At 41.6% G+C, this 12,303-nt stretch overlaps 1 non-coding gene across 1 annotated transcript; it reads right to left on the bottom strand.

Moving 5' to 3' along the window:
* Nucleotides 1-538: 538 nt before the first annotated feature.
* On the bottom strand, nucleotides 539-645 carry LOC120072384. Its single transcript, XR_005480446.1, has one exon. It is a non-coding gene; the product is annotated as a small nucleolar RNA R71 (small nucleolar RNA).
* Nucleotides 646-12,303: the final 11,658 nt, after the last annotated feature.

Genomic DNA, 12,303 nt, shown 5'->3' with positions numbered 1-12,303 from the left:
CAATCTTTGGCGAACTACAACCCGAAGATTGAGAGAACATTTTCAACGAGACTAAGAGACCGCCAACAGTAACCACAATCCGATAAAGAAGAAATGGCGGAGCAGCCTAGGAATGAAGCACCAAACAACAACAATGTCATGGCAAATCCAAGTCTGTTGGCAAACGAACGCAATAGGACCATTAGAGCTATGCATCGCCAAACCTCTATGATTTCTCTCTGGGAATCATGAGACCTGCCTTGACGGAAGTAGATTTGAAATGAAACTGGTGATGCTACAGATGATCCAGGCTGCAGGTCAATTCAGAGGAAGACATGGCGAGGATCTGCATGCCCACATCCGAAGTTTTATTGAAATCTGCAATACTTTTGTGTTCCCAAACATCTCTACTGAGGAGGTTCAACTAACACTGTTTCCATTTTCTCTCTGTGATCAGGCTAGGAAATGGACCTACTCGCTCAAACCAGAAGAGATCACTTCTTGAGAGCAGGTGGTGGAGAAGTTTATGAAGAAGTATTTCTCACCTACAGAGAATGCCAGACGAAGAAAGCTTATTACTAATTTTGAACAAGATATGGATGAATCGCTCAGTGATGCCTGGGTGAGGTTTAAAAGGTTGGTCCGAGATTGTTCGCATAATGGGCTGCCATACTACCTTCAAATGAAATTTTCTACCACGGTTTGAATCCTGCTTCGCAGACCGCTGCCAATATGGCAGCAGTTGGTGGTCTGCTCGACAAGACTTATGATAAAGCGAAGAATATCCTTGATCGCATCTCTAAGAATCATGAAGACTGGAGGGAGAGCAACCAGAGATTAAGACTCAAAGATTCTGACACAAATAACGGTGTTATTGTTTCATTGCAATACGAAATGACCACAATGATGAATTTGATTCAAGGAATGACGATCAGTAGCCCAACACCGCAATAAGTTAAAACACCGCAAGGTGCGCAAATTGCAGTGATGGACATGCGATGGAGGATTGTCCACAAAACCCACAGTCTGTTTATTTTGTAAAGGACAACCCCTTTTCCAACACCTACAACCCCGGTGGAAAAACCACCCAAACTTTTCTTGGAAGAATCAACAACAAAATTTTCAATCTGTGGCACAAAAAGAAGGGCCACCAGGATTCTTTCAACGCAACAACGGTCAATAGAGCAACCAAGCAAGTAGCTCACAACAACCACCGCAATCTTCTTCCCTAGAGAGCCTATTGAATAAATATATAGAGAAAAATGAGACGGTGCTTCAAAGTCAGGCTACGTCCATCCGCAATCTTGAATTGCAAATGGGCCAGATTACAAATGGGCCAGATTACAAATGAGCTCAAAAGTAGACCGCAAGGGGCGCTGCCAAGTTCAACCGAGCTTCCACGTAACCCAAGGGGTTCAGGTAAGGAGCAATGTCAGGTTGTGACATTGTGCAGTGGAAAGACTGTGGAGGGAGAAAAGAATGAGCAAAACAGATCAACCTCCATAGCAGCTAAACCTACGATTGCGGCAATGCAAGAAGAAGAAAAAGAAAATGAAGCAATAGAACCTGAGGTTGCGTCAACCTCAAAGTCAAATGAAATAGGAACCATGAAAGTCCAGTTACCACCTTTCCCTTAGAGGCTAAAGAAGAAGAAAAATGAAGAGGTACAGTACCAACACTTCCTATCTATGTTAAAGCAATTACATGTTAATATTCCTTTCAGTGAAGCGATTGAGGAAATGCCTGCCTATGCCAAGTTTCTGAAGGACATGGTAACCAAGAAAAGAGGCATTGGAAAATTTGCCATGGTGGCACTAACGCGAAGTTCCAAATCTATTATCCTACGGGAGATGAGCAATCCTAGGAGTTTCACTATTCCTTGCTCCATAGGAGGACTCTATATTGGGCAAGCCCTATGTGACTTGGGGGCCAGCATAAATTTGATGCCATTGTCAATCTTTTGACAACTAAATGTGGGGCAACTTGTGCCTACATCCGTGATTCTCCAACTGGCCGACAGGTCTCTGGTTCACCCAGAGGGTAAGGTGAAGGACGTGCTGATCATGATTGATAAATTTATTTTGCCAGCTGACTTCATCATCCTGGATTATGAGGCCGATAAAGATGTGCCCATCATTTTGGGGTGACCTTTCCTATCAACGAGTCGTGCTCAAATTTATCTGCATAAGGACGAGATCACTTTGTGCATAAATGGACAGAAGCTCAAATTTAATATAATTCGTGCCATGAAATTTCCTGATGAGGAAGACCTGCCAGATTCGGAAGATGACTTGAATTTGATTGAAGAAGAAAAGTCTGATGAAAAGTATGAAGAAGAGGATGCCGACGTATTTGTAGCTGCCTACAATGCGATTGTAGCAAAAATGAACAAGGAAGAAGGATAGATCGCAACACAAGAAGAAGAGCCGAAGGAAGAAAGAAAAATAATGCAACCTTCCCTCATGAAGCTACAAACCCTTGAACTAAAAACCCTACCAATGCATCTAAAGTACGCATTTCTGGGGCAGAATGAGAAGCTGCCAGTAATAATTTCCTCTATGCTCAATGCAGATCAAGAGAATGCGTTGATGAGCCTTCTCAAAAAGCATGTGCGAGCAATCGGCTGGACGCTCGCTGATATCAGAGGAATTAGCCCCGCGTACTACATGCACCACATTTGTCTTGAGGACGACCACAAAGCAACTATTGAAAATCAATGCAGACTTAACCCTGCGGTAAAGAAAGTCGTCAAAAAGGAAATTAGTAAATGGCTGGATGCAGGCATTATCTATCCCATTGCAGATACCACGTGGGTCAGCCCCGTGTAATGTGTACCGAAGAAGGACGGAATGACAGTAGTCCCCAATGAGAACAATGAATTAATACCGCAAAGAACCATCACTGGATGGCACATATGTATGGACTACTGCAAATTGAATGCGGCCACAAAGAATGATCACTTCCCTCTGCGATTCATCGATCAAATGCTGGACAGATTGGTAGGGAATGATTTTTACTGTTTCTTGGATGGATACGACGTGTACAACCAGATCATGATAGCTCTTGAAGACCAAGACAAGACCACATTCATCTGCCCATATGGGACATTCACTTTCCGCCGTATGCCGTTCGGCCTCTGCAATGCGCCAAGCACGTTCCAGAGGTGCATGATGGAAATATCATTAGATTATCTCGAGACTCAGTAGAAATATTTATGGATGACTTCTTCGTTTATGGGAACACTTATGAAGTCTGCCTGGCCAATTTGGAGAAAATTCTGAAAAGATGTGAAGCGACGAACCTGGTGCTGAACTGGGAAAAATGTCACTTCATGATGACAGAGGGTATAGTGTTGGGACATAAGGTCTCTCGAGAAGGGTTGAAGGTGGACAAAGCAAAGATTGGCGCAGTTGAAAAGCTTCCACCTCCAACCAACGTGAAGGCAATACAAAGCTTCCTGGGGCATGCTGGATTCTACAGGCGATTCATTAAAGACTTTTCTAAGATAGCAAGATCATTGAGTGCATTACTAGAGGCAGATAGAAAGTTTTGACAACAATTACCTCAACGCATTTCAAATTTTAAAGGATGTGCTGATTACCGCACCCATCTTAATTGCGCCGGATTGGACACTGCTGTTCGAATCATATGCGACACAAGCGGGTATGCGATGGGAGCTGCGTTAGCGCAAAAGAAGAAAACAATTTTGCACCCCATCGCATATGCGAGTAAAAATCTGAACCCTGCTCAACTTAATTACACCACCACTGAAAAAGAGCTCCTGGCTGTGATTTTTGCATTGGAAAAATTTCGGGCATACTTATTGGGAACCAAGGTACTCATTCATACTGATCACTCGACAATCAAATATTTGATGACAAAAAAGGATGCAAAGCCGAGATTGATCAGATGGGTTCTCCTCCTTCAAGAATTTGATATCGAGATAATTGATCGAAAGGGGATAGAGAATCAAGTTGTAGATCACTTGTCCACACTGAAAAATCCTGAGGTTGACCGCAATGAATCTGAAGTGAGTGTCGTGTTCCCGGACGAGCAGGTGTTTCGCATAGAAGAACTGCCATGGTATGCTGACATCGTTAATTATTTGGTATGTGAACAATTTCTTGAAGATTACACCTACCATCAACGAAAGAAGCTCAAGAATGAATGCAGACACTACTATTGGGATGAGCCAAATTTGTATAAACGAGATCCAGACCAAATCATTCGATTATGCATACCAGACGCTACTCAACAACGCATATTGTCACAATGCCATGATTCACCTTATGGAGAGCACTTTGGAGGACAACGTACTGCAGCCAATGTTTTACAAAGTGGATTCTTCTAGCCATACGCATATTGTCACAGTGCCACGATTCACCTTATTTAAGGATGCTGCTGACTACACAATGAAATGCAATCAGTGTCAGCGCATTAGCAACATTTCATGGAAGAACGCAATGTCGATGAATACTATCTTGGAGCTGGAACTATTCGACGTATGGGGGATTGATTTCATGGGACCATTCCCTCCTTCAAACGGTAAGCACTATATTTTATTAGCCGTTGACTATGTCTCCAAGTGGGTAGAGGCAGTTGCATGCACCGCAATTGATGTGGTAGTAGTCTCCTAGTTCCTGAAGAAAAATATTTTCACGCGTTTTGGCACTCCCCGTGCTATCATAAGTGATGAAGAATCACACTTTGTCAACCATAATATAAAGGAACTGCTGCGCAAGTATAATATCCTCCACAAAGTGGCCACTGCATACCACCCACAAACAAATGACCAAGCTGAAGTGTCCAATCGGGAAATTAAATTGATACTTGAGAAGGTAGTCAAACCTTCGCGAAAGGATTAGGCAATGAAGCTTGATGATGCATTATGGGCATACCAGACTGCATTTAAAACACCTATAGAATTGTCCCCCTATGCGTTGGTATTCGGCAAAGCGTGTCACTTGCCCTTGGAGCTGGAATATAAAGCATTGTGGGCGATAAAGAAACTAAATTTTGATTTAAAGAAAGCAGGGGAAGCACAGAAAAAGAAATTGGTCGATCTAGAAGAATGGAGGAACAACGCATATGAAAATGCAAAAATTTATAAGGAGCGCACCAAGCGCTGGCATGATCAACGCATATGCAGTAAGAACCTCTAAGTCAGGTAGAAAGTCTTGCTTTTCAATTCATGTTTGTGACTCTTCCCGGGAAAGCTAAAGTCTCGTTGGTTCAGACCATTCATAATTCTACAAGTACTTCCGCATGGCACAGTTGAATTATCAAATGACGACGTTGCCAACATATTCAAAGTCAATGGGCAGCGAGTAAAGGCATACCATGGAGAAGAATGGCATCGCCAAGTCGACTCTATGGAACTAAGAAACTTTGAATAAAGAAGGAAGTAAGTGGTCCCTTCGTTGTTAAATGATCGCAAATTCTCAGGGACGCAAGTTTTGGAAAACTTCAACTCTTTTCTCCACTACTCAGAATCTTCACTATCTTTTCAGCTATCTTTTCATTTTTCAGTTCTATTAAAAAAAAAAAAGCCTTTTCTTTTGGTTAAAATAATTTGACCCTCTCTTTGTTTTCCTTACAACGATCGAGGCGTTGGATTGTGGGAACGTACGCAAAGCAACACTTATCTTATTCCATTGCCGCAACCCAATGAGGAATGATCGCCGCAAGGTGGATGCGTCAATACAATGCGGGCGACAACGCTAAATTTGGGGGTGTACCTTTCCTTATCTTTACTTCAAATTTTGCCCTACCATTGCATATTATTTTTCAAAGTTTTATCACCGTATCCTCTTTGATTACAGCAATCATATCACCAGTAGACAACTTTAGTAGTTTACCACTTGTTGTTCTTCGCCAAGTATGATTTCAATGATGAAAAATATGCTTCTATCTCTTTTGTATATGCTAGAGCCAACGTAAATGTTAGGATACTCACCTTATGAAATATTTCTCAAAGTTAGGGGTTTGCTAGCTTCTTTCAAACTCTCTTTACAACGCAATTTTTTGACCATCGCATGACTTATTTTAATCTTTTAGGCAATGAGGACATTGTCGCATTTTAAAATTTGGGGGTGGAGTATTTGTTTCCGGCCTTGCTAAAAAAAAAGAAGGGATGATATTTTAGAATAACAACTCCACTGTCAACACAATGGGAAACCCATGATTGATAAGAGTTAAGTTGTGAAAGGCAGTTACCCGTAGTTGGATGTCCGCATGACACACATAGAGGTAAGCCAAGATGAAAGTAAGTCACAAGGATCAACACATAAATAAATGACCACAACTCCACTGCCAAATTGGTATGAGTTTAGTCTGAGGAAGAGTGCATTGCTCGTAGTTGGATGTCCGCATGACACCCGTGGGGGCAAGCCAAAACGAAGGCAAAGCACTTGGATCAGCGCAAGGTCAGAAAAAATATAGAAATGAAGAAAATTTTTGTGCAAGGATAAATCATTTAACACCCCGGTGGAAAATTTTCTTTTTGAAATAAATCATGCGATGTTCCGAAATTTAGTAAAGTCCTTTTGAAAGTTAAGCTTGCAATCCCTAAGTCTTAGAAATATTTTAGGAAGAGATTTGAATAAGACTTAAGGAAATTCTAGCATATAGGATCTGAACGAAGTATCCGTGAGAAATCTAGGAAAGAAAACTTTGCGGTTAACTTGCTCAAGGAATCTTTAGCTTATGCTTGAGGACAAACATTGTTTAAATTTTGGGGTGTGATAACGGGCAGAAATGCACGTTATCAAAGTGTTAAGTTCTTAAACAATGTTGGATTGAGTTGATAGAATATGTTGAATTGCATCCATTAACATAAATTCTACAATATTGCGGTCGCATGCATCCAACGCATTCGGGTAGTTGATCTCTATATTTTTGTGCAGAATAATGTGTTAACGCAATGCAAAGAATGCAATCATAGGAATACATCGGTCGAGTGCAACTTCATCGCAAGACTTTGCGTTGATCGTGCTTGCAAACATCCACCCAAGAAGAATCACCGTAACATGGTGGACGCATCCAGACGAAAGGAAAATTAAGATCGATGGGACAGAAAGCTGACGGCAGTCGGATCCAAATTAAGTTGACAGCCGATAACGGTCACAAAGTACATCCAGTTTTAGTGACAACTATCCGGCGCATCAGTCAGGAATTAAAGCCGTCCCATCTGTACAACCAAGAGAGAGAAGCCGCCTTTCACCTTTGATGCCCTATAAATACCAAGTGCATTTTTCAGAGAAGGGGTTAAGCAGTCGATTACTTCATCACTTTACAAGTTCACACCTCTGTTCATAGTTTTCTTTTCCCTTTCACGACGGAGCTAGAGAAGAGTGGTGACGCTGGAGATCATCCAAGGCAGCTCGAGAGAGAACCTTGGGGCGTAAGAGTAGAGAGCGGGTTGACTCTCGCGAAAGCGAGAATATCTTTAGAGCACGAGTAGAACAGGGTAACACCTGGTGGCAAGAAATTGCTCCAGGCTCTTTACTATACTTGCATTGTTATTCTATACTTCATCTTTTATCTATTCAATGAAATTTCTATTTCTACATTTGCTCACTCTCTTAATACGCATGAGTAGCTAAACTAGTTGAATGAGTTGAGAAGAACTAAGCTAACATGATCTAGGAAGTTCATTGCTTGCGATTGTCTAGTTTTATGCTTTGCGAAACATCCCTTTAGAGTTGCTCGAGAGAGAATCTAAAGAAAGAATCTAATGTCTCAAGAGAGCTAGGTTAGAATCTGACTTGAAAGAGCAAGATTAGGCTTGCATAAACAAGAAATAGGGATTAGAGATAAGCTTTGTTTATCAACTTGCATCGCATGTATCCTAGGAATATGAATGATATTATGTGGTCGCATATTTGTATGAATGTCATGTTGTCATTGCATAAATAGAAATAGAGGTTTATGTGTAAATCCTGTAGACTTATCTCATATTTATCGCATGCGTTCTAGCCTTAGAAGTCGTGGCATTCACGCCGAGAGGTGGTTTACTATTGTATGCATGTTTCATGATTGCAAGGCATGAACGCAACCTAGGGAGTGTTAGCCGAAACCCATCTCAACCCGTTCACTACATATACATCATATTTCCCATTGCCAACTCTTTTCGAACTTTGCTGCATTTATTATTATTTTCATTAATACAACAACAACTCAACACTTATTTATTTAATCGGTTATCACAAGTTTTCATAAAAATCTCTAATGCAACTATTTTCACAAGTCCCTGTGTTCGACCCTAGACTTACTAGGAAACTCAGAGGAATTTACACTTGGATTCCGCTGGGGAAACTTGAGTGCACAACACTATCCATCAACACATATCATCCACATTTTCCACATTTCATAAATTTAAGCATCAATGAATGGCATAACCATCCAGAAAGCAATAAAAGTCATTTCCAGCTAGATTGTCTAGCATTTGGTCAATGAATGGCAGAGGGAAATGATCTTTCTTTGTGGCCACGTTCAGCTTGCGATAATCCATGCAAATGCACTACCCAGTGACGGTCCTTTGCGGTATTAATTCATTGTTTTCATTCAGGACTACCGTCATGCTGCCCTTTTTTGGCACACACTACACGGGGTTGACCCATGTTCTATCTGCTATAGGATAGATAATGCCCGCATCTAACCATTTAATGATCTCCTTTTTAACGAATTCTTTCATCGTAGGGTTGAGCCTGCATTGATATTCGATCATTGCTTTATGGTCCTCTTCAAGACGAATGCGGTGCATACAATACGTTGGGCTAATTCCTCTAATGTCGGCGAGTGTCCAGCCAATTGCTCGCACATGTTTCCTTAGAATGCTCATCAATGCATTCTCCTAGCCTTCGTTCAGCTCAGAGGAAAAAATAACAAGCAACTTCTCAGTCTGCCCCAAAAATGCATACTTTAAATGATTTGGCAGGGTCTTTAATTCCAGTGTTGGTGGTTCTACTAGGGATGGTTGCATTGTTTTTCTCTCTTTTTTTTTTCGGTTGGATCTTCTTCTTGATTTGCGATCATCTCTTCTTCCTTGCTTGTTTTTGTCATGATCGCATTACAGGCAGCAACGGATGTGCTGGCATCCTCTTCTTCATTATCTTCATCAAACTTTTCTTCTTCAATCGTATTCTGGTCATCATCTGAGTCATGTAGGTCTTCTTCATCCGGAAACTTCATGGCACGAATAATGTTAAACTTGAGGTTTTGTTCATTGATACTTAAAGTGATTTCACCTTTATGCACATCAATTTGAGCACGACCTGTTGATAAAAATGGTCGCCCCAGAATGATGGGCACATCCTTGTCGGCCTTGTATTCCAAAATGATGAAGTCGGCTGGTAGGATGAATTTTTCAATGGTGATCAGCACGTCCTTCACCTTTCCCTCTGGATGCACTAGAGATATGTCGGCCAGTTGGAGAGTCATGGTTATGGGCACAAGTTGCCCCACATTCAGCTGCCTAAAGATCGACAGAGGCATCAAATTTATGCTGGCTTCTAGGTCACACAAGGCTTGCCCGATGTACAGTCCTCCTATGGAGTAAGAATAGTAAAGCTCCCAGGATTGCTAATCTTCAGTGGAATTATTGATTTAGAACTTTGTGTTAATGCCACCGTGGCAAACTTACTAGCTCCCCTCTTCTTAGTTACCATATCCTTCAGAAACATTGCGTAGGCAAGCATTTCCTCAATCGCTTCACTTAATGGAATATTAATATGTAATTGTTTTAACATAGATAGAAATCATTGGTACTGTACCTTTTCGTTCTTTTTCTTCCTTAGTCTCTACGGGAAAGAAGGTAACTGCACTTTCACAGTCCCCGTCTTAGTTGGCTTTGAGGTCGACGCAACTGATGGTGGGAATTTAGAGATCAATTTTACTCGAAAACCAAAGTCCCGTGGACGCGGTATGCGATGCATGTTCCTAAGATATGCGTTGATAGTCATGCGTCGATAGTCATGCGTTGGACTGATAATGCGTTAATGAATGTATGCGATGACCATGCATCCTGCCACAAGTTTTCTGGCACTCACGCAAAGTATAATGCAAATGCAAGTTTCTCGTGTAATCCGAGGTCGAACACAGGGACTTGTAGCTATATGTATGTGGTAATGTGCATGCGGCAATTTGAATAAAAGAATGGAAGGGATGTTGTTAATTTAATCCTACTCCTACTTCTATCTAACAGACAACGCAATGAGAATAGTCATGAAAGATAGAGATGCGGTAAACCTTGACTTGAAATAAATGTATGGGAAAATAGATAAAATGAGGAGATGATTTCATTGCAAACCTTAAGAGTGACCGCAAGGGCTTCCCTAGTCAACGCAAGCCAATGCGATCATGCAACACACATACAATAGTAAACCACCTCTCGGTGCGAATGCTACGGCTTCTAATACTTGAATGCATGCGATGTACGTGCAAAGATGCCTATAGGGCCTACACATAAGCCTCTAATCCTTGTCTATGCGATGATACACAAACAAGGCGACCACATATCATCATACCTATCTCTAGGGTGCATGTGATGCATGTTGACATATAGAGCTTATCTCTAAGTCCTTATCTCTTGCTTATGCCAATCTAATCTTGCTCTCTCGAGCCTAGATTCTAACCTAGCTCTCTCGAGTCATTAGGTTCTTTCTTTAGATTCTCTCTCGAGTAGCTCTAAAGGGGTGTTGGGCACAACATAAAACAAGACAAATGCATGGACTTGGTTGACGCAAGATTACTCCTATCTCTAGTGAACAATGCATGCCTTGCTTAATGCGTCCAACCACTTACCCTCCTGGACAGTTGATTGTTGCTGACTTTACTCATAGACAAACAGTGCATTAGCCAATAAACAAGCGTTGCAGCAGCTTCACACTAAGCAAATAAGATTACTCACACACTCGCGCAACGCACATCTCTCAGTGGGTTGCTACATGCTTCATATTCCTAATCCATATGACTAAGTATGCAATACCCAAGCACTCCCACTAAGTGTTGCAATGAAAGTAAAGATGCTAAGCAAAGAAGATGGAGATGGAGTCAAAGGAACAGAGAAATGCATTGAAAACAGATTGTATTAATTCCTTAATTCCAAAATGTCATACAATACAATATGAGCAAAGAAAGGCAAAGGAAATGACTAGCTAAAAGTAAAGATTTGCTCCCAATGGATGTGCGTCAAGGTTGCCGGTGGTGCCATGGATGGGCGGAGGAGCTGGCTCTCTCGAGATCTAGCTCCGGTCGAAGGCTTTTGTGTTCTTGTGAAATGTCAACATATCTTTTGGTTTTTCTCGAGGTAGATGCGTTGATGCGTGCATTCCCCAACTTTGCGTTGATCCCATTAGAATGCATTATCGCATAGCTGCAATCATTCACTAGTCGCATTCGCTTAATACCGCAACTCTACACAGAAGACCGCAATTTTTTGACAAGTGCAACTCAATGCGCATGGACGCATATGGCTGATTACCAACAACATCCATTAACGTTTGATGATGCATATGCCTTTGCGATGGATGTTTTCCTCTCCGCATGCGGTCAATTTATGCGGTGGTTCAATTTTCGTGTTTACGTTCATTCCTGCATTAGCTACAAAAATAGAACATTGAATGCATAATTAATGAAAATAACGGTTAGCTGAGATTTGGCATGTTGATCGACGCAAGCTCATTTTCTACATGAAATCTTCTATTCATGATTTCCGATAATACGCCTAACAACCTCATAAATTCTAAGTAAAAGGCCAAGATTGACATGCATTTCTGCATGTTCATTAGCAACCTCTGGTTCTTCTAGGTTTCTTTCTCTCTTTTTCTTCTTGCGTCACCGCAAACTTCGGACTCTTTCCGGCAATGGGTGCTGTCCGACTAAGCTCCTTCTTTTCTCCCTCCACAGTCTTCCCACTTCACAATGTCATACTTGACATTGCTCTTTACTGCATCCCCCCGGGTTTCGTGGGGAGTTCTGTCTGAACTCCGGCAGAAACCCCTTCGCAAGTCTATTCTTTTAGCTCCTGCAATCTGGCCATCTGTAAATTCTAGATTGCAGATGACGTAGTCTGACTTTTCAAGCACAGTTTTTCTTTTTCTCTCTATGTATTGCATTCATAGGCTTTTTTGAAGGAAGAGGATTGTTGGTGGCTTATGAGCTACTTGCTTGATTTGTCTGACCGTTTGCTTGCGTGGGAAGAATCCTGGGGGCCCTTCTTTCTTCGCCACGGGTTTGGAAATTCTGTGCCTGATTCTTCCAGGCAAAATTGGGGCGGTTTTCTCCACCGGGGTTGTAGGCTATTCGAAAAGGATTATTTTTTTG

Source organism: Benincasa hispida, chromosome 2, assembly GCF_009727055.1.
Source record: "Benincasa hispida cultivar B227 chromosome 2, ASM972705v1, whole genome shotgun sequence".
In the NCBI taxonomy this organism is placed as follows: domain Eukaryota; kingdom Viridiplantae; phylum Streptophyta; class Magnoliopsida; order Cucurbitales; family Cucurbitaceae; genus Benincasa; species Benincasa hispida.
This window is presented reverse-complemented; position numbering and strand designations above follow the sequence as displayed.